Source organism: Podarcis pityusensis (genome assembly GCF_964106645.2).
Source record: "Podarcis pityusensis genome assembly, chromosome: 4".
NCBI classification, from domain to species: Eukaryota; Metazoa; Chordata; class Lepidosauria; order Squamata; family Lacertidae; genus Podarcis; species Podarcis pityusensis.
The window spans coordinates 90080727-90104476 of record NC_138027.1 but is presented as its reverse complement, the minus strand read 5'-3'; the positions used below and the strand labels follow the sequence as shown (position 1 = coordinate 90104476).

At 41.8% G+C, this 23750-nt stretch overlaps 2 long non-coding RNA genes across 3 annotated transcripts in view; both read right to left on the bottom strand.

Moving 5' to 3' along the window:
* LOC308475909 overlaps window positions 1-12150 on the bottom strand; it is a 30355-nt gene extending 18205 nt beyond the window's left edge. For both annotated transcript variants that reach the window (XR_013985519.1, XR_013985520.1), the window contains exons 1-2: window positions 12028-12150; window positions 6398-6477 (exon numbers count right to left, since the gene is read on the bottom strand). This is a non-coding gene — a long non-coding RNA (uncharacterized lncRNA). The remainder of the gene's footprint in view (window positions 1-6397; window positions 6478-12027) is intronic.
* LOC308475985 overlaps window positions 1-23750 on the bottom strand; it is an 828107-nt gene that overhangs the window by 719383 nt on the left and 84974 nt on the right. The window lies entirely within an intron of this gene.

Here is a 23750-nt window from a genome sequence, read left to right as displayed (position 1 = left end):
TCTTCATTAATAAAACAAAGTAATCTCAGGAGAACATTAACGTGGATCCATGAACTACCCTGCTGTATGGATGGCTGTGTTTCAACCCCTCTTGTTTCCTCTCTCTCTCTCTTCAGACCATTAATTCTCCAGCCCATATTCTCATTTCCTCCCTTGCTTTCCCTCTTGCTTGCATTATGAGTTTCTTCAAGCAGTGCCAAGTCAGGTCAAAACAATTCCAGCATAGCTGTGACCCAACTGCTTCCCTCGTCCATTCTTGGGAAGGCAAGTAGAATCAATATTGTATTTAATATGTACTGTTCACACACTGCCTCTTGATTTATGTATACAGGGACGTAGAAGCAGCTAGCAATATTGGCCTTGCAGTATAACACCGTACAATGTGCAACAAATAACATGATATAGAGAAAACTGATTTATACAGCCAAACATCCCAAGTAGCTTCCTGGTAGCTCTTATTTATGAACCTTGGACCCCCATATAAATTATCAAATCCTTCCAGTCGTAATGGAACACAACCAAATTATTATACACTCCAACTGCCCCTGTTTTGGGGAGTTATCCCTAGTAAACTGCTGTTTCTGTTTTGTATTTTGGGAGGAATTTGCAAGTACCTTTAAAGAGTTTTGTTAACACGAGTGCATGCACAAGGGGAAGGATTGGGAGCCTATGACCCTCCAGATGTTGATAGACTACAGTTCCCATCATCCCTGTTTGGGGTTGATGAGAAGTCCAACAACATCTCGAGGGTCACAGGTTCCCCACAGAGGCAGATCTAGGAGAGTGCAACTGTTTCATTGTCACTGGAAGACAAGAGGCAGGGTGGTGCTGAATTTTGACACCACAAAGCATTGAGGCCCTAAGGGCCACCACTGTTTTCTACATCTACACTATAGCTTTGGAGACTTCAGGATGCTCCCTATGGTTTCGAGAAACTCATCTCTGAACAGGGTGGGGCAGGATGCACTTGAACTTGTGTGAATGAACACACACAAACAATGTGCTGCTACGTTAAGGTTGCTGTTAAAGGGCCGGAAAGGAATTTCCCTGCATTGGCAGGTTTCGCCTTTCCCGTAGCAAAACGTCACAGCTTTGGCGGTATCAGGCCTTGGGCAGAATCCTTTAGTCCATCTTCCTCTTTGCGGTGGCGATACCAGGGTTCCCCGTTAAAGGGGTTTCTGAAGGGAGGCTTTGACCGTACGCCGAAAGGTCGTCATTGCTCTCCCCTGCGGCGGCGGCGTAATGGGGGCGGCTATCTCTGCTTGAACATATGTTCTCCAGAGCCGGCCCATCCCCCCCACACACACACTGGATAACCCTGATGCTCCCTAGGTCCCCGGCTGGGGACTGGGGAGGGAGAACGCCCAATGCCTGAGCCAAGGTCTACCCACATTTGAAATTTAATAAAGTTGTGGCCAATTTAATCCCATAGCACGTTGTCATGAGTCGTTATTCCACATGACGGGGGGACCGCGCGGGATCTGGGGACTCCGCCTGTCCACGCAATAAATTTTACCAGTAGTGGTTTACATATATCTATATATCTCTCCTTCAGGATCCCAAAGCTCTTTCCTAGTCAAATGTTGCCAGTACAATACTGAAGATGATTGTGGAGAGGAAGGTGATTGTGTCACAAGTAAGTCACTGGCCTGCTACCCCTTAACTCATTCTTAAAGTGCCCCTCCAAACTTTGGGTGATTTAAAGATAGGCTTTATATTTGCATTTGGATGAATGCATTTGAATGAATGTTGTAAATACAAACCTTGAATTATCTTCAATCTAAGAATATGCTCAACCCTGTCTTGTCATTGCTAAAAGCGTGTTTATGGAAGACAATCTTACTCGGCTACGAGTGATGGCCAAAGAAGAAGAAGAAGAAGAAGAATGAGCTACCTGCAGCTGTAAAATAAAGTTGGCCCTTTCTGCATGAAGATCAACTTGCAGATCTGATTTAGATTCAGAAACACTGGAAACATAATGAACTCAGCTGTAATTCACTTCTACCTCATCTGTCAGGCCAGGCACTCATTTAGCTCATCGTTCCTGAATCTGTGCTCTCTCTCTCTCTCTCTCTCTCTCTCTCTCTCTCTCTCTCTCCCTACTCCTCCCGCCTTGTATTAGGAAAAAGAAAGATTTTCTTTTGTCCTTCTTAACTGGTAGCTCCAATACTTTTGGAAGCTATTGTCTCAAATTTTGCAATGAACCCTTTGCAAGTACGAGAAGGCTGCAAATGATGTGCATGGAATTCTGGCCCCCAGTTCAGAAACTATTTACCACAATGCTCATATAGAAGAGCTTATAGTGCAACATGTTTTCATTTTATTATAAGCAAAATTGTTGCTTTTTTGGGGGGGGTGCAGTCAGATGGAAGAAATTCAGATCTTGTACTAGATAAGGTAGTTGCACTCTGCCGCCACCCCTAAAGTCATAGCCCTAAGCCATAGATTGACATGAAAGAAACCTGCAGAATACAGATAGTGGAATCTCCACTAGAATTCCCCAGTCTCTTCAGAAATCACAAGACTGGAGTGAATGAGATTAATGCTACAATTCTATATCAACCTACTTGGGGAAGTGAGCTGCACTGAAATCAGTCAGATGTCATTTCTAAACTTGAACAGAACTGGACTGTAATTCAATGTACATGTAATTTACTCAGACAGCCATCCAGCACACTTTTAGCAAGCCGAACCACAATGGCACTGACTATCAAGTAAGCATGGCTAGTATTTGGCTGTTATTAGTGAAGTAAATCATATTTTCAAGTGAAGAAAAATAGATCAGCATCATCATGTCTAAACAATTATATTCCATTCTTATTATTTTATCAATGTATAGATATTTATTTATTCTGCTTCGCTGTTTTTTTACAAAGACACACTATATAGAAACATAAAACATGGAGTTAAATTTTTCGCACAAATAATAAAAGCACTGTCAGTGCAGAATTGCAGCCACAATATTTTTTTTTTAAAAAAAACCTCAGTCTTTATTAGGACTGGCCAGAAAATATTTCACATTAACCAGGATCAAAGCCTGGACAAGAATGAACCTTTTTGATGTTATGATTATAGGTTCCTTTTGATGAACAAAAGAGCAGTTAGGAAGTACAATAAAACAGCATGATAGTTTAGATGTTGTGTTGGCCCACTTATGCATTTTTTTAATATATAATTTTATTTCACAAAGGTGAAAAATTGCACAAATTGCAAAAGAGAAAACTGCAAATGGCCTTATGTTGTCATGTAATTTATCATTCCAAAATACTGTGAATAAATGGCAAGAGAATAAAAGAGCATTTTATTAGTGCTTGAAAAACAAATTAGGAAGGTATTTTAGAATAGGAATCCCATAATGTTTTGACTGATTCCACCAAGGTTTAATATAAGATCATTACAGAATCCCAAAGAGATAATTTGCTGAAGAACGTTTGAAGATCTTAGAAGGCAGGTATCCTTCAGCGGTTACAATTATATCAATTTGTGCTGAAGTGTTGGAACCTGAAACATGTTGAATTCTATTTAACAGAATCTTTGGAACTTTCACTGCATACTTTCACTGAAAAATACTTCTATTCATATTTTGGGCAGCTGTTTAAAATTCCGAACAAATGCTTTATTGCTGCCTTGGGGATTTGGCCCTGTCTTGTGAGTAGACACTTCACATATTAGGAGCTTGCAAATGTGGATTTGAATCTGCATAAGAATAAGGAGGGAATAACTATAATCGGGGGGAAATGGTTTTCATCTTAATGTAATTTATTTAAAATGTATTCTGACTAGCTGGGTCCCTTGTGCTTCTGATTCCCAACACTGACCCATCTAGGTCAACATGACTGATTTATTCCAAATAAATGCTTTTTCCAAATGGATATGCTATGCTATGGAATTATATATATTTGTGTGAGAGAGTATAAATATAAAACATGGCTTGTTTTCAACCCACATTTACTCAGAGTAGTCATGACTAACTTGGGCCCATTGATTTCAATGGGTATACTCTGTGTAAAAGTGAGTTGACGACAACCCTGTGTCTTATATTTGGATACAAAGGGTTAAAATTAAGCTTGGATGATTTATCTTTTTCTGGTCCATGCAACTTTCACATATGTATTATTACTCACAACTCCATCTGGATCCATTTTTCTAATAATCCTTTGAAAAACCTTCTCAATATATATATATGTATTAAAAAGGTGCATCTTTTCTCAAAATGCACATTTAAAGGTGTATTTGATACTTTAAGATGGAGGTAAAAGCATAAGAAAAACCCTGATGGAAGAGGCCAAAGGTCCATCTAAGTCAACACTCTGCTCACACGTTTTTTGGTCCACCTGATGCCCATGGGAAGCCTGAAAGCCTGAACTTTCTTCACCTATGATTCCCAGTGAGCGTACCTGTCAGGAGCTGGACTGAGGAGGAATGATGGGAGCCGCCCCCCTTTTTCTGAACCTTTCCAAGGGCAGGAGGACAGTATTGATTTAGAACAGTGGTTTGCAGAGGGGCATAGTCCAGAGGGGAAAAGCTGGGAAATACTGGGTGAGGAACAGCTAGAAGAGGAAACAACAGGAGAGAGACAATTGGCAGATTCAGTGTCCTTAGACAGCATTCCTGACCCCTCCCCCTTCACCTAAGACTAGAGAGGCTTGGAAAGTAATAGAACAGAAAGCAAAACGGCAAGAAGCTCAGATTACCCGACATAGCAGTGACATAGATTATGTCAGGAGCTCATCCTACACTCGAGTAAGACCCTGGCAGAGACACATGCCCAACTGGCATGTTCTATCCCCCCTGGTCAATCGTCCGGGAGCTTCAAAAGCTTTCTTCAGCCTGAACATCACAGCGACCAATGCCAGCAGACATCGGCACATTTAGGGATCCACAGAGTCTTTGCAGCTTGCGTAACAGACCTCAGCAACTCAGCATTTTGGCTAATCTACTATCTTTACATATAAACACACGGAGCACTGCAACATGGCTCCCTCTCTCTCTAGCATCAGGCAGCAAAGATAAAAAAACAAAGGACAATAGTCCCACTTCACGGAACACAGTAACACAAACATCCTATCTCTGTGACCTCCCACTCTGTGGAGTCAAAACATACACCATCATGTGAAAGACAACAATCCCATGACTGCAATCATGGAGCAGGAATTCTAACAGATTAATGGGGATGGAGGGGGTGAACGTTTCTAGAGAAATATGCATTCCTTTGTCTCTTGCTGTGATTATTAAAGAAGCTAACTGGTAAGAATGCTCCATTTGTTTGATCTGATTATTTACTGTCACCAGGAGAGGGATCTGATTCCCCCGAAGCCTGACACTACTGCCTCAAACAGTGGATGTAGAACATCCCAATTGAAAACCTTATCTTCCCTGAATTCATACCCTGCAACATTCCTCAGATGAAAATAGGGACATGTCTCACTCCCCCCCCCAACTGACCCTCCTCAACACCCCCTCCCATTTTTTGTGTCCCTCCCACCAGAACATATAACATCAGGAGAAGGGCAAGTGCCCCCACCACTTCACCAAATGGTCACACATACTCTCCATCCTGAGAAAACCTCTTAATCCCTCATTTATTTTATTCTTTGGTACATTTACAAAAAGAAAAGAAATACACAGCAATAAATAAATTTTAGAAAGGAGCAAGATGAGAGGCTGATGTACAAAGCTTTTTATTTTTTTAAAGGACGTCCCTGTTTTCATCAGAGAAATGCTGGAGCGTATTGCTCACCTGGTGCCTTCATTACATATCTTTAGGTCCCACTTTCCCCAGGCCCTTTAAATTGGGGAGGGGTACTTTTTGTTTGTTATTATGGTATGTATTTTTGTGTGTTTATATCGTAAACTACCCTGCAATCTTCAGTTGAAGGGCAGCGTATAAATTTAATAAATAAAATGTGTTTTTGCGAATAAGCACCGTTGATTTCTATGGCATTTAGTTCTTAGTAGACATGAATAGGATTAAGGTAAAGGTAAAGGGACCCCTGACCATTAGGTCCAGTCGTGGCCGACTCTGGGGTTGTGGCGCTCATCTCGCTTTACTGGCCGAGGGAGCCGGCATACAGCTTCTGGGTCATGTGGCCAGCATGACTAAGCCACTTCCGGCGAACCAGAGCAGTGCACGGAAACGCCGTTTACCTTCCCGCCACAGCAGTACCTATTTATCTACTTGTACTTTGATGTGCTTTTGAACTGCTAGGTTGACAGGAGCAGGGACCAAGCAACGGGAGCTCACCCCATTGCGGGGATTCGAACCGCCAACTTTCTGATCGGCAAGACCTAGGCTCTGTGGTTTAACCCACAGGATTGCATTGCAAGTAATCCATTGAAGCTGCTGTGACTCTCTCTCCCCGCCCCCCCCCCGACTTTTGAGTTTGCAGTCATTTACCTGAGACTAGAATCAGTTCCAGTGACTCTTATGATGAGCTCCAGTGACATCAGAGCTGAGACTTCTTTTCTCTGGAAATTCTAGGCACACATAGAAAAAAAATACCAGTGTCATCTGTAGCCAGTATGCGATTATAAAGAAAGAAGACATATACATAGCATTGCCTTCCCTGAAAGTTTACTGGAAAATAAATACAATAAAAGGGAGGCATCTGAGTCATACACATGAAGCAGACACAGTCTGCCTACATTTGCTTTCAAACTGAATTTAGAATCAGTATACATTTATTCAGAGCTAAATCCATTTCATTCCCAATGAAAGGTGGAGAATGAATCGGGTGCATGCATGCATTCTTCTAAATCAGGCTTCTTCAACCTCGGCCCTCCAGATATTTTTGGCCTACAACTCCCATGATCCCTAGCTAGCAGGACCAGTGGTCAGGGATGATGGGAATTGTAGTCTCAAAACATCTGGAGGGCTGAGGTTGAGGAAGCCTGTTCTAAATGGAACTGAACCTTCATGTAAACCACTAGGGGTTGACTGTGAGCCACAACAGGGCCAAAGGCACGATAAAGCCCTGTAGTTTTACCCTCCAACAGTTATCCAGTGAAAATAGGGCTGTCCCATTCCATAATGATAATTTTACTATTTATACGCACATATCTTACTGGGTTCCCCCAGCCACTCTGGGCAGCTTCCAATATATACAAAAACATAATAAAACATATTTTTTTAAAAAATTCTGTATAAAGGCTTGCCTTCAGATGGGACACTTGGAGGGTCTGCATCATATAAGAGAATTGTATCATGAAGAGATAGTGTGACATCATCAGCTTTTTCCTTGATCTTAGAATCATGGAATCATACAGTTGGAAGGGAGACTAGGAATCAACTTGTCCAAACACCTACAAAGCATGAATATGCAACTGCCCCATATAGGGACTGATCCTGCAACATGGCGTTATCAGCACCATGCTCTAACCAACCGAGCTATCCAAACTATGCTGCCTCAGGATAAGGCCCAAACAGACCTCAGCCTAGCATTTGTTTAAAAAATATTTTTTATTGCTCAATTTCCACATAACAAATTATCAAACCATATAATCACCTACATAATCCCCCCCTTTTTATTTCCCCCCGCCCCACCAAGAGCTCCTCTCCCTGATTTTGCTGCACATTTTTTCTCTGCATATTATAAAATTTTATATATTCTTACATATCTATCCATCATGTTATCAAAAATAAATTTGTGTATGTTATTCAAAATCTGCCAAGGAGTCCAGTTCATTTTGTTGTGTTTTTAAGTAATTTGTGTAAAGTTCCCATTCCTCCTTGAAGTCACAGTTGTCCTTGTCTCCCAGTTTGTATGTCAATTTAGCCAGTTCTGCATAGTTCATCAGTTTCTCTTGCCACTGTTCTTTTGTCGGGGTTTCCTCATTCTTCCATCCTTGTGCTATCAAGACTCTTGCTGCTGTTGTAGCATACATAAATAAGTTCCTTATTTTCCTTGGCAGGTCTTGTCCTACAATCCCTAACAAAAATGCTTCTGGTTTTTTTTACAAATGTCATTTTAAACATTTTCTTCAATTCATTACATAAGACCACAGCCTAGCATTTAACCCAATGCTTGCAAGATTTAATGTGAATTTGTATATTTTGCATTTATTTGGTAGAAAATAATGGAACAGCACATGGCAAAGTATGAGAAATATATCTGGGAGCTATCTGGGAGGATAAAGTTACAATGATCCTTGGCAAGCAGCCATCCTGATGAGCAGTGAGAGACTTTGTTAGTTCCATGTTAGTTACAAGAAAACACATCCAGAGCGGGGCTTCCCTCTTCCTTTCATTTACACTAGTTGCCCTAGTCTGAATCTGAATTCCGGTTCCAACAGGAATGATGCCAGAACCCTTTCTTCCGACCCCTCCCTTTCTGCAAGGCTCAGAGTTTTCCCCATCTCCTACTACGGTGACTAAAAACTTGTCTCATTCCAAGAGCTTTCTGTCCCAGTCTTATCTGATAGTTGCCTAGCCACTCTTTGGCTGGCGTCCAAATCCTCCTCTTCTTGGAAACTAAACAGTTCTTCTTCTTCACTGGGAAGGAGGGGCCATGGGTTGCTTCGCCTGGAAACTAACCCTTCTCCCTCATCTACAGATTCAGTCTCTAGTTCACTTCCTGAGACTGCTCTTTCTGCTACACTATGGGGACACACGTTTGTGACAAAAGGGCTGAAACTAGATGACTGGTTAGCTTTCATAGATAAGCCAAGAGTCTGGCTCACATTGTTGCTTTCACTTCACAGTAGAACTCTTTTTGCCTCAGGGATCCATAAACAATGTTAGGGCCAATAAGGTATACCCAAGTTGGTGTGAGTTCACCAACCAGCCCTCCCCAGCCACCTGGCCTTAGCAAAGCAAGCCCTCCCCCACTGCCCCACCCCATAATATTAGAGTCAGGATTTCTTCATATCCATTTGAAAGGCACACTTTTCAAAGTTCCATTTCTTCACAAGGAAAAGGGAAATTTGGTCAGGAAAGATAAGGAAAAATTGGGGGCTGTGTTCTTTTGCCCCATCACTCAGTAAGAAGTGATATCTCACTTGTACAGAATAAGAAAGAAAGAAAGAAAGAAAGAAAGAAAGAAAGACTTATTTTGTAACAGAATGAATGAATGAAATCGTTTTTTCTCTTCTGGCTTCTAGTTTATAGTGAAGCTGCTTTCAGACTCTCCAAGTGTCCCTATTTTCCAGGGACATCCCTGATTTAAAGAAGCTGTCCCAGTTTCAGATTTGATTCTGGAATGCCCCACTTTTCCTTAGGATGTCCCTATTTTCATTGGAGAAATGTTGGAGGGTATGGAGTTATCTGACCCCCCCCCAAGCCGTCTGAAGGCAATTCTGTATAGGGAAGTTTTTTAATGTTTTATTATGTTTTTATATATGTTGGCAGCTGCCCAGAGTGGCTGGAGCAACCCAGTAAGATTTGTAAGGTATAAATAGTAAAAATATCATTATAGAATGGGATGTCCCAATTTTCATCGAAGAAAAATTGGAGTTTTTCCTCTGAGGGGAAAAATGCTATATTCTAAACACATCAAGAATTGGTTTGGAGAAAAATATTCCCTCTACTCATTGGTTTCTATAAATCTTTGCTGTGTGATGTCACCATGTGACTACAATGCCACCACCCTTGATTGTAAGACATGGTAGCTGGAGAACGTAGCATGGAGGGAGAACATTGACCCAATCCTTGGCTGGGGAGCCATGGGATGCAACTGTTTATATGACCAGGAGAGTGGAGGGATGCATCCCTCATACACATTAATTCAATCTGAATGGTCCACACTTATATCATTTGACTATTGTTTTGCAGATCTTCTGTTTGTTATGTTTAATAAATATGACCTTTCCGCCTTTTATCTGTCTCCTGAATCTTCTTCCAGGTTATGTTGGCAACAGGGATAATTCCCAAGGTACATTTATCCAGTCACTACTCTGAAGTAATATTTGAGCTTTCCATTTCTGAGTAATTCATATACCCAAGGTATGTTTTGTACTTAAGTGTGCTGCTATCCTCAAGGCTGCAGCTCCGTGATAGAACTCAACTTTGTGTCACAGTATGTCTTAAAACATAGGAGGATTTTCTTTACTTGATTTTCTTTACCTTTAAAGATATTGGTACAGTCAAGATGGGTTCATATGTTAAGTGCTCTTTACAGTAATATCACTTATTTTGTCTCCTAGGCCTACACAGATGATTGGTCACAAGCAATAGTTTGAGTTTTCCTATATTCTTCCGAAAAAATGATATTTATCTGTTCCTTCAGGCATTGTTTATCTATACTGTAAATGCAATTTCAGTCATTTTTAAAAAATCCCTAGACAATTTCCATCTTTCATGCCTGAAAATTGTAAACAAACTGGTTACCCTTTATAAAAGAGTTGTTGCGCACCAAGAAACAATCTGCAAATGAACCTGCAAAAGGCCGAAAAAGCCCTAGTGGATCTCACCAAGATTACATCTAGCAGAGCATCTTCTTTGCCAAAGTGGCAAGACAGGGGCCTTCTGAAATCCCACCAAAAGGGCATGGCTGCCACTGCCTTTTCCACCAGTTTGAATCCACAAAAATTGACCTGAGGAGGCATACTATCCCTAGACATGAACGACCCATTACATTTTCATGACAAACAGCTAGTAAAACGTATTATTCTCCACAAATTTATCCAGTCTCAGCCAGATGGGCGGGGTATAAATAAATTATTATTATTATTATTAGGATTTATTCATTGGCCTTTTCTTCTCCTCAAGACATTCCACAAGACAGCAGATATGGATTATTCCTTAGGGTTTACTCCTGATGCCTTGCTCACAAATGAGTAAGGTAAAAGGTAAGGTAAAGGACCCCTGGACGGTTAAATCCAGTCAAAGATGACTTTGGGGTTGCAGCACTTATCTCACTTTCAGGCAAGGGAGCCAGCATTTGTCCACAGCCAGCTTTCCTGGTCATGTGGCCAGCATGACTAAACAGCTTCTGGCACAACAGAACACTGTGAAGGAAACCAGAGCACAAAGAAACACTGTTTACCTTCCCTCCACAGCAGTACCTATTTATCTACTTGCACTGGCATGCTTTCGAACTGCTAGGTTGGCAGGAGCTGGGACAGAGCAACAGGACACGGGTGGCGCTTGCCAATCGGAAGGTCAGTGGTTTGAATCCTTGTGATGGAGTGAGCTCAAATTCAGCTATGGGGTGTGATGCTCATCTCTGCTTTCAGGCCAAGGGAGCTGGCATTTGTTTGCAGACAGCTAGATTTCATCATGGTATCACAAATTACTATAGCCATAAGGGCTACCCTCCCAGGTTAACAAGCCCCATCTACTTCTCATTTCCCTCAACAGCATGTGCAGAAACCACCTCCAAGACCATTGGTCTTGTGAACTCAATCCACCAAAGTCTGCCTTTGCAGGGGATAGACAAGTCCCTAACTCACTGAGGGTTTAAGGCCCATTGGCTACCCTCACCTGGTTTAGCTGGCCAGTCAAATGCGTTTCCTGGGGTATGACAGCTTCTAGGGGCCCACAGATGAAAGCTGAGTGCAGGATGGGGACCAAAGGTAGACAAACTATCCCAGAAGGAGCATGATCTGTCCCCAAACCGGTTGCACTGCCCCTCTTCTAACGTCACTAACATTCCTTGGAAGAATAAATATCCCACAATATAAATAGGATTCTACTTGCCGGGGAATTTTGCTTTGGTCTCTGAAGAGGAAAAGATTTTTATTTAAAAAGAAAAATCTGTAAAGGAGCAAGGATTATTCAAAGTGAAAAACATACTCTAAAATTAACCTGATCCTTGAATAAAACACTATCTTGGTTGTAAATATGCATTTGCAGCAAGTCTTCATAATCTCCAATTAAGAGACTGAAGGGCTGTCAAGAGCATTAACATATCAATAGACATCTAAATACACATTCATTTTTCATGTAAAAATTTAAATTTCCTGCATGACAACCAGGCTTCTTCAGTTTCTCTCTTAAGTCAGTCTCCGAGCTGTTTTAAGGTAGGAATTTACACTACACAAATCCTTCATTCCTGAACTTATTGTTGAATAATTAGAAATGGGTATTACCTTCTGTATATGTGTTACACTTGAGTCAAGGATGATATGAACAAATTAATTTCTCTTTTCTTACAGAACGACTCCTGTGGTTTAACAGAAGCCTTTAAAAAGAATTTTGCCACCCAAAACTCCTCCTTAACTGCCTCAGAAGTTTTTTTCTTTCTCAGAGTTCTACTTGGTTTTTATTTAAAGGGGCAGAAGTGTATTGACCAGACAAAGATTTGATTATGGAAAATTCAGATAACCTTTAACATGTGTGACTCTTAAATTTCTCACAGGAGATTATCTAGTTAGGTTACCTGGAAGCGGCCTAATTACAACCAGTTTATTGACCATTCCTCCTGACTTCCCTTGATTATTCAGTGTTGGATCAAGCAAAGGTTGTATCACACTTTCCAGTGTTTCCTCATCACTGTCCTTTTCACAGACAGTCCAATTTGCAGGTGGGGGGTAGCCAGTTTTGTTGCACAAGAGTTCCAAATCAGCTATAGTTGTGTGACCTGAATGTGCCCTCATTGAATCCCACCTGAAAATAGTAAAAGTTAAAGGTAAAGGATCCCTGGATGGTTAAATCCAGTCAAAGGTGACTATGTGGTTGCGACGCTTATCTCACTTTCAGGCCGGGGGAGCCGGCATTTGTCCACCGACAGCTTTCCGGGTCTTGTGGCCAGCATGACTAAACTGCTTCTGATGCAACAGAACACCATGACGGAAGTCAGAGAGCATGGAAATGCTGTTTATCTTCCTGCCACAGCGGTACCTATTTATCTACTTGCACTGGTATGCCTTCAAACTGCTAGGTTGGCAGAAGCTGGGACAGAGCAACAGGAGCTCACTCCATTGAGGGGATTCGAACCGCCAACCTTCTGATCAGCAAGCCCAAGAGGCTCAGTGGTTTAGACCAAAGCGCCACCCAGCAGCTCTGGAAACCAAAAGCTAAACTAGGCACAATGGCAGCCACATTCACATAAGTCTATATTCACATGAAAAGTATGTGGTAGGCAGAGAGCCTTTTGATGCTGAGAAGCAAAAAGTTAATTTAGTGCACAATTGCAAACCACACACTGAAACAGACACAGATGGACACATTATATTTCTCAGGGTTGTTTATTACTAAGACTGGCTCATTAGCAATAATGTGTCTGGCTAGGAGAAAAAATATTTGGGCAATGGGGCTGAAAAGCAGTGCAGAATGGAAGGTTCTGCACTCCCTACCTGTGCACCCAACTTTTTCCTTAGATTGAACAGGGCTGACTCCAGGTATCAGCAAAAATGCTCCCTTTCTACATCAGTGGTCCTAATGGGCCTGGTGTTGGTGTTGAGAGGTAGCAACAGTGATCCAACCATTAGCTGGTGGCTGAGTCTGGGAACCGCAGCTTAAAATTTCCATAATGTCCCCAGCTTAGCATCTCTTCCGGGCACTGAGGAATATTAAAGTGGGGAAAGCTGCTATGCTAGCTTCCTGGCAGGTAGGTTGCTGTTATTTCCTGGGTAGCAGGGTCAGAAAGTGGGGAGATTGGCAAGATGCAAATGCACCAACAAGACAAGATTTATTATTCCACAACCTACCCACCACTTTGCCCCTCCTGGTAATTGGTGACTCTCCTGCCAGAAAGTTAGCAGAGCAGCTCTTCCCCACCCAGCTCCTAGATCCAGCCTCTCTTTTTTAAAGGAAGACCCAGGGCAAGACTCAACATTGCACATACTTTTGTAAATCAAGAAAAACTTTAATAAAAATGCATTTAAAAAACAGGGGGGGAAACCAATAGTGGCTGACAAGGGACTGGAGCCTGGTAGCTACCCATGAGGCCCAGGGACTGATACTGGACCTGCTTCCAACCCCACTTTCTACACAATTCTGGCAAATTTACACAGTGTTCTGTTAGGATTGTCCTACTCGCATGTAGGACCCGACTGGCATGTTCTCTCCCTCCTGGTCGGTCATTCGGGAGCTTCAAAAGTTTTCTCCAGCCCGAACATCACAGCGACTGATACCAAAAGGCATTAGCATGCTTAGGGATCCTGCAGAGTATTTGCAGTATGTGTAACAGACTCAATAGCACAGCATTTTGGCTAATCTACTTTATCTACATATAATACACTCGGAGCGTTCTGACTTAGCTCCTTCCTCTTTTTCATCGGACAGCAAAGAAAACAACAACAAAGGACAATAGTACCACTTCACGGAACACAGTAATGCAAACATCCTGTCTCCGTCACTTCCTACGCTGTGGAATGAAAACATACACCACCATGTGATAGAAAACAATCCCATGACTGCAAACACGGAGCAAGAATTCTAACATGTTCTGCCTCTTCCACATAAAATTTGGAGCTGCAAATATTGAAAACATAGGCATTTTGACATGAGATCAACTCTTGAAAACAAATAATTATTTGAAGTTAACTTCTTCCATCAAGTAAATGGAGCTTAGACCTGAGATTTACACATCTATGGCTGAAACATCTCCTTTCCATTTTCATTTTCTCTTGAACATGATTTCCAAGAACCCTCTTAGCTCATCCCATGTTCCATGCCTATGTTGGAGGCTTTTAAAGGTGCTCCAAAAGCCATTTGACTGGAGAAGACTGTCAGATGAAAGACATGATCACGTTTCACAATCACATGCTGTATACCTTCTCTTCTCCTAAAAATTATTCTCTGTGCGTTCGTATGATAGGTGAAATGATCCTCATTGTACTTATGATAATAAGTTCTAAAAAGAATCTGCTTGGTAGCTCCAGTGCATGAAAGATCACAACTCAACAATGCATCCCATGAAAATTGACGAGCAATGAAATGTTTTTGACAAAGAGAAAAATAAGAATAATATGTGAATGTCACATTGGGAGATAATAAATTCAATGACATTTTGCATTCCACTTTAATTGTAGCCAGAAATATTTGAATACAGGAATGAATCATCGATTAAGGCACCAAATAAAATGACAGAAGTTTGGGACATATACAAAATGAAGAAGCATGGTTAAAAACACAACAGCTTGTGCTAAAGCAAGAATGGGAGTGACTTGGGAGAGTGTGCCGGCAGCAGAGAGTCACCAAGGCCACACGGAAAGCTGAGGAAGGACACCTTTGGGCTGTAGAAATGAGATGGAAAGCTTCTTTCTAATCAATGTTCAAAGAAGCACATGTGTGGCTATCATTAGTCTAATTCCATGTGTATAAGAGGTCACTTGCTATGAAGGCATGAAATTTGCAGTTTGTTGTGCACCATTCTGGAACAAATTCAAGCACCAAGCATTCAGCAAGGCCAAACCATCTCTTGGAGAATTTTATCAGCGACATAACATCATAGCCAGGCAATCACGGAGATTACCTGCAGCTGAAATCTGATATGATCAATCCATCAATGACAAAGGCATGATTAAAACTCTAAAAATGAATGATACCAGTAGGTTTCACAATAAAATTCACAAGCCACGGTTGACAATTTCCTCACTTATATTTGTACGGGTAGCATTAATCAGTAGATGGAACCATAGGCTAAATCCCGGTAGTGTGCGGTATGTACAGTCCTTCTGTGAACTAGAGGATTCAATCGGCATGCACTCAGTTTCGAGTCAGCAATATGTGTGATTTACACAGGCAGTACTGCCAGGAGAAATCCAATAAACGGTTCTGTGAGGGAGGGGAGATATTAGCGGAGCCTAAATTTAGCTGATGCAGACTAATGGAAAGTAGGCAGCAGAAAGAGGTGTTTGTGGTTAGTGCCACTTCAAGTTGCTATTTAGGGGCACTGCATGCATTATGTTCATTTGGTTTTCATAGGGCAGGCGCAGCTAACGTGGGCCTACAAATGTTGCTGAAGTCCAGCTTCCATCCACCCAGGGGCGATGGGACTTGTTGTCCAATAATATCTGGAAGGACTGAGGCTTCCAATCATTGTTTTAAGGAAGCATTTATAAAGGGGCGACACCAAGCAGAACCATCTACTTTCGGGTCACCGTTTCAGAGAGTGCAAGGCACAAACTCCTTGGTTTTGGTAAAATGAGTTAAGATGATGGTGATTCTTTAAATTTATAAACCACATGTGCTCAAGATCACAAATAAGCCTTTGGAAACATACATTATGGTTTTTATGGTTGTATCTCACCATATTTCACCTCTGTTTGGCTTCAGGGAATCGGCTTCCTTCCCCATGGCCGTAAATAAGCAGATCAAATGAAAGGGATTCTTACCAGTTAATTTCTTTAATAATCACAGTGAGAGAACAAAGAACACGTCTCTTTGAATGGCGGTGCTCCCAATTAAGGGTCACTCCCCCACTCTGTCCCTTTTAATCTACGTCACTCCTACATCTTGTAATCTGAGTTTGTAGCCTCTGTGCTTTCTGTTCTGACATTTTCTGAGCTCTCCAGGACTTTGGAGAAGGGGTGTGTATGAATGCTGTCCAGAGACTGTGGATCTGTAAACCCTCTCTCTTCCACTGCTTCTTCTGCTAGCTGTTCCCCATTCAGTATTTCCCAGCTTCTGCCTTCTGAACTATGCCCCTCTGCAAACCACTGTTCCAAATCTATACAGTGGTACCTCGGGTTACATACGCTTCAGGTTACATACTCTTCAGGTTACACACTCCGCTAACCTAGAAATAGTGCTTCAGGTTAAGAACTTTGCTTCAGGATAAGAACAGAAATCGTGCAGCAGCGGTGCGGCGGCAGCGGGAGGCCCCATTAGCTAAAGTGGTGCTTCAGGTTAAGAACAGTTTCAGGTTAAGTACGGACCTCCGGAACGAATTAAGTACTTAACCTGAGGTACCACTGTACTGTCCTCCTGCTCCCACCATTCCTCCTCAGTGCAGCCCTCCTCAGCACAGTCCCTGACAACTGCATACTGGTCACCACTGCATAATGGTCATATCCCCATTTTTTCAGACCCTAAAATTGGCCCCAGAGCATTCCCTGCATAACAGTGTCAAGGGTAATGCTGAGGTGAGCTGGGGGTCAGTATGTGGGCTCCTGGTGGCTCTTGAGGTGATGAGGGCGGGAGTCCAGGCCCTCATTGGCTTGGACCCAGCTGAGAAGCCCTGCTCACACCTGCCTGCCTGAGCAGAAGTAGCTGGAGAAGGAGAAGCAAGGCAAGGCTGTCATTGCTGCTGCTGCCACTTGGGCTTGCGCTCCAGGACCCAGCCAAAAAGGGGAAGCAGCAGGCAAGCAACCACCTCCACCACCTGTCTGTGACCCCTTCCTCCCCCTCCACTCCGTTATTCACTGCATAATAGTTGTCTCCCCCTTTTTGGAAAGGAAAAATCTGTCATATGTGTAGAGGAAAACCTTAAACATGTAGCAGAGTTCTCAAAAATAGACCAGAAGCAATAGTATTTCATCCAGCAGAACTTTACTTGTGCTGAAAGCAAATGAGCATAATGTTCAGATATCCAAGTACATTCAGGCTTGGCATAGTCAATAAGAAATAATAATAATAATAATAATAATAATAATAATAATAATTTATTATTTATTAATACTTTATTATTTATAACCCGCCCACTCTGGGTGGCTTCCAACAAAACACTAAAATACAATAACCTATTAAACATTAAAAGCTGCAGTTGCGGCACTTACAAAAAATTACAAACTTTTAAGAAGACTAAAACTTAACGCTAAGCATACTATGTACAGAACACCACACCTGAAGGAAGAGAGATAGAAAAAGAATGTAAAACCCAGGCTCCTCCTGGCCTATATTTATAGACAGCATGACCTTAATTGGAAGAGATAAGAGAACTAGTTCAGACCAGCTTCCCAGAAGGTATAACCCAAACAATCATGACCCTTCTGCCTGCTTCTCTCACACAGAGAAGCTTCTAGTAGTTTCTAGAATCCTCTTCTATTAATCAGAATAGGAAAGATCTCCACACATCGGGTCAAAACTTTCTGCACTAAGAAATGCAAACGGACAAAATCGGCAACAAAAAATGTGACCATTACGTGGTAAACTATGGTTGAAAGTTGATACATAAGTCTGAAAATTTTTAAAAAGTAAACTGCAGCATGTCTCACATGTTCTTCTGCACTTTATACCACCAAAAGGCTATGACTGTCCCTAAAACCCAGTGTGACAAAATATGACCAGTGACAAGTATAGAACATGACAAGTGATTTGAACTGGTACAATAATGCAACTCATTCTGTGTTTGATGTAGAGTGTAAACACATTCCTGACATAACACGTCTCGGAGGATGAAACTGGAGGTCAAATCAAACTTAAGGAAATGTGAGACATCTTTAAGCGTCTTAAGTGTACCCAAGGGAAACAGACACGAATTAGGAACTTTTGTAACTTTGATTCCATGCGGCAGGCAATCTGAACATAGAAACAAACTGCAATTTCAAATTAGTCCCAAGTGCAGCACTTTATAACAGATATCACAGTGTAAAAAAATAATAATGTTGATGCCAAATTGAATCATTGGTGGGCAAAAGAAAATCATAACGGAGTTGTTATAGTTTCACTGTTAAAATTGGGTTGTGAACTAAGAAGTATCTGCTTCAAATCAAACAATTTCCATTTTTGATTATTAAAACAATTTCTCTCTCTCTCTCTCTATATATATATCACAAACAATTTCCATGAAAATGTGAAGGATCAAATATAATAGACATGATGTGGGAAGACCTGACACATTTTCCTTTTTGAAGAAATCATCTGTGGCATCTGGGCAATTTGGATCAGGGCCACATTGTGTTTCTATTTGTGTATTGTTTTGGAAAGTGGGAAATGATTAACTTTACACAGCAACTTAATCATGCAAACTGAAATGAATTTCCTCCTGATCCCTGGCTGTGAACTAGGAAGTTTCTATAAGTGATTATAAAATTGAAGGTAGTGAAAATAGCATACAAAAATCCATTATATTTGGCGAAATTGCTTGCAAAAAAAAATGTGTATACATTAGTCTAAAATACATAGGAAAATGTGTCTATTAGGATAAATTTGCCCTAAAATACAGATGGTGGGGTTTTATATTTTATTTTTTTAAAATGCAGTTTGCGGCAAAATGTGGAGAACTGAATTTAAGAATGGGAAAATGAGGAATCAAGAGAACCAAAACTGGCAGATCCTCCCATCGTCAGCTGCAAGCTTCACAAATGATTCAGCAGGGCTTTGAAATATTGGTGGCGAGAAAGGAGCATTTCCTAGATACAGATCCAGGTTTTGTGCAAGTACTTTTGGGTGATAGAATCCCAGCAGAGAATTAAAACCACAAAATATGCAGCAAAGCGAAGCATGAAAATATAGGTTGTTAAACCTTAAAAAATGAAAGCATCCAAAATGCTGAGCAGTAGGTCTCTTCTGTTGTGCTGCTATTTGCCTAAGAGTTATTCAGTCTGTAACAGTTTTTGTCTTAGGTACAAATCTATTGAATACTCATTAGTAACTAAAGTAACACCTGCCTGTCTTGTTTATTTTATCTAACACGTGCAAACACACTGAGTAAATGTTGTTTTGTTATTTAAACTTTAAAAGTGAGTGTCTCACATAATTTTTATAGGTAAAAAGGTAAAGGACCCCTGGACAGTTAAGTCCAGTTAAAGGCGACTATGGGGTGCAGCACTCATCTCACTTTTCAGGTTGAGTGAACCAGCATTTGTACGCAGACAACTTTTTGTGTCATGTGGCCAGTATGACAAAACTGCTTCTGGGGTGATGGAACATTGTGACGAGTGCCAGAGCGCACGGAAACACAGTTTACCTTCCTGCCACAGTGGTACCTATTTATCTACTCACATTGGTATGCTCTTTAACTTCTAGGTTGGCTGAAGCTGGGACAGAGCAATGGGAGCTCACCACTGTGGTGTAGATTCGAACCGCCGACCTTCCAATCAGTAAGCCCAAGAGGTTCAGTGGTTTAGACCACAGCGCCACCAGCGTCCCCAATTTTTATAGGAGGGGAAAGGCAGCTAATTAAAAGGTTAAACAACGTGGGACTTCCGGGGTGGCGCCATCGGTAATGGCGGACTCCCTCTGATCCGGAGGGACTGGCTCCACGGAAAACAGGTCTGTTCCGCTACGGCGAAGTGGGGACCCTTCAAAAAGTCACAGGCAGAGGAAGCCTGTGACCATGGGACTCGGTGGGCACCTTTCGCGCCCCCCCAATCCGTAAAGGAACCCAACTACGGGCTCCGGAGCGAAGAGGGGCTAGTGGCGTGGTGCTGAGAGTCAACTGCTTCTTCCGTGGAGCGAAGCCGCACAGCCGTTGCCGGAGAGCGCTACCTTTTTCTTGGGACAATTTGCTTACAAAAACAAAAGGTTAAACAACCTGGTCTCTTCCTTTCATATAGCTCTGGAAATGTGAACTAGAATCTAATTCCCACATTTTGGCCCCTCCCCAAGTGAGAACTATGGACCACCACAGCTCTTAGAACCACATAGACAGCATCCATAACTCAACATGTCTCTGAAAATGAAGAGGAGATGAACCACACTAGGTGCATACCTATGTGTAAACAAGGTATAGGACTGTCATTTATCTGAACAATTTTTGAAAGTGTTTTTCAAACCATTCCACTAAATGAGGGCATGTTATATGCAAATGTAGCTTTTGAGAAATGGATTTTAATTGCAAGGATTTCTAATGAAGTGCACAGATGAAAGGGAATTCTAATGTTATTTCATTAGAATGAGAGGCACGATGTTGATTTGGGGGTAGTTATTGAAGACTTGGAACAATCCAAAATAATAAAAGCAGGAAATGAAGCCCATGTCTTCCTTAGTCTAGCTCGCTCTTCTTGTGCGAAGGAAAAGTCCTTGTCTGGAGATAAAAGGGCAAAAGACAGGGGAGGGGGTGGCTCGTTGCATAGCTTGCCCTCTAGGTCTTCCCATAAATTATGTCTCCTGACAGCTTCTCCAGGCAAGCCAAAATATGTAACGTAAGTCCTGGCAAAGATTAAATCAAAATGACTAAAACGTCCTTCTTTAATAAACCTCTGAATATAACCCACAGTACAAATTCATCCTGACTACGGGACACAAAACAATAGGTTTACAATGGCATTTGACAGTGATGTTAATTTACTTTTAGGACTGATTACACTCTGCTGCTCATATCTTGGCAAAACAGGGCGGTGGGTGAGCTTTATAGCTCAGCTCTCACCCAGTCAGTCATCAGAATTAAGTACCGCAAAGACCTCTTCCTAGAAAGGTCACTTTCTACCATTCTTCCTCTTTGCCTTCCTGTTTGGAGTGGTGTAACTCAGGGGATCGGTTCTGTGGCTACATCTTTCCCAATGGCCAAGTCTGTTTTGCACATCAAAAGCGAGAGGAAAGTATGCTAGCAACAGACACAGCGAGTCTCTACACTGGATTTTGCTGAATACTAAATCCTAAACCGAACTGGCCTGATTTGGGGCGGACCTGGGTTTAGCTGAGTCAAGATGGAGAAAGCCCTGGACTGACCTGGGTTGGGAGTGATATGGGACCATCAGGTGAGAAGATGCAGGTTTGTATCTGTACATCTGTTTCCAACAAAGGAATACACATAGAGAATGTGCTTGGGAAGCAGACCCCAGCAGGATTGAACTTCTTACTTCCCAGGTTGGTCTGCATTGGGGATGAGCTGTGAACAGCCCTGTTGAACCCATAATCTTTCTCATACATGTACAAATATGCCTTCATTTTCATGGTTTGCTGCAACCATGGTTTACCTTTATCATAACATCTACCTAAAGACTAACGATGGTTGAGGGTGTACCAGGATGATCTAAAACCAATAAACACAGTTCTTCAAACCCACTTCAAGTCTAGAGGCACTTGCACATGTGAATGGGCCATCTTTACAGTAATAATAATAATAATAATAATAATAATAATAATAATAATTTTATTGTTTATATCCCACCCATCTGAGTGGGTTTTCTATAAACTCCTACAAACAGATAATCTGACTTTGGTTGCATGAGAAGGCATGCAGAATGACCTCTGGGTTGTTGTTGTTGGTTTTTTTAAAAAAATAAATCACATTCATTGCATATGGTGTGATATGAAAATGTTGCCAGTGACATCAGTGCAATACTCCATCCATAGATGTAAATCATCAGTGATGGTGCAATCATCAGATGGTAAACCTATAAATGTGAACTAGTCCTCAAAGACCATTGCTCCAAAAAAATGTTGGGTGGGGAACCATATATCTCTACAGGAATATGTGCCACACTCTTCCTGAAAATTTGCTACATGCAGAATAAGTGCTTTCTTCAATAAAAAGTTGTTTCTCTTTTGTGGCAGACCTGATCTGTGGTGTAATTGAGTTAGTGTCTGTATCATATAATGAAAAAAATGAAAACTTTGCTAAATAATAAGGTAAATAAGCATTTGTGATTGTTGTTTCAATTGATTTCTTAGTCACATTTTTGCATTTAAGTGTCTCAAAGCAATTTAAGCAATAGAAACAGAAATAACAAAGATGCTTAAATAGGATATACAAGAAGCAGCAGCAGCAGCAACAACAACAATAACTAATCTCCATCCATTGATATTGATGGATCAGCCTACACATGAGTCCTGAATGCAATATCCATCAGTCCCTAATTATGTCATAAGAATATTTTGACCAGACAACAGGTCAACAATCAGAGTGGTGGCTTTTCATTCAGCAGAATTCTAACGCAGTCTACTTTGATGTTAGTTCTACTGAATTCAACAAGGCTTACTCCCAGGAAAGTGAGGTTAGAATTGTAGCTTTATTGATGAAGATCAAATGTTATGGTGAATAAATTCCTAAGGTCACTTCACAGATTTTGCTTCCTATGCGTGCATTCAGATATAGGGATTATTGCATTCACTTTCCTGTTTCCATTAATCTGTCTGTGTTTTGAACATTCCTTTTACACTGCAGTAAAAAGGTAAAGGTAAAGGGACCCCTGACCATTAGGTCCAGTCGTGACCGACTCTGGGGTTGCGGTGCTCATCTCGCTTTATTGGCCAAGGGAGCCGGCGTACAGCTTCCGGGTCATGTGGCCAGCATAACTAAGCCTCTTCTGGCAAACCAGAGTAGTGCACAGAAATGTCATTTACCTTCCCGCTGGAGCGATACCTATTTATCTACTTGACTTTGATGTGCTTTCGGACTGCTAGGTTGGCAGGAGCAGGGACCGAGCAACGGGAGCTCACCCCATCGCGGGGATTCAAACCACCGACCTTCTGATCGGCAAGTCCTAGGCTCTGTGGTTTAACCCACAGCGCCACCCGCATCCCAGTACTTGTTACATTGCAGTACTTGTTGTATTAAGGAACTGTGGCTTTTTCGTCAGTGTACTGCTATGCTGCATTAAATTTCATTCACACCAGTGGACATGGTGTGACACAACAGAAGACACCATTGAACCGCCCTGAGACCTCCAAGTATAGGGTGCTTAAATAGATACGGTATTGGCCTGAATATAAGACACACCCACAAATAACCCACACCTTTAAAATTCAAGGCTTATTTGTGGGTGTGTTCCACCTCCAGGCACTAATATCTCTCCAAGCTGGGGCCGGGGGAGGCTTGGGAGCAGCAGGCGGGCTGTGTGTCATTGCTCTACGCTCCCAGACTGCTTCCTGGGGGGAGCTGCACCGCTTTTGATGGTGGCTTCTCCCCCTTCCCTGAAAGGCTTGGGAGTCGCGGGTGGGCATCACACCGTTGTCCTGCACCCCAATGCCCCTCCTGGGCAATTGTTTCAGCAGTGATACCATAAGGCCACGGATATAAGCCCCACTTTAACTTTTCTGG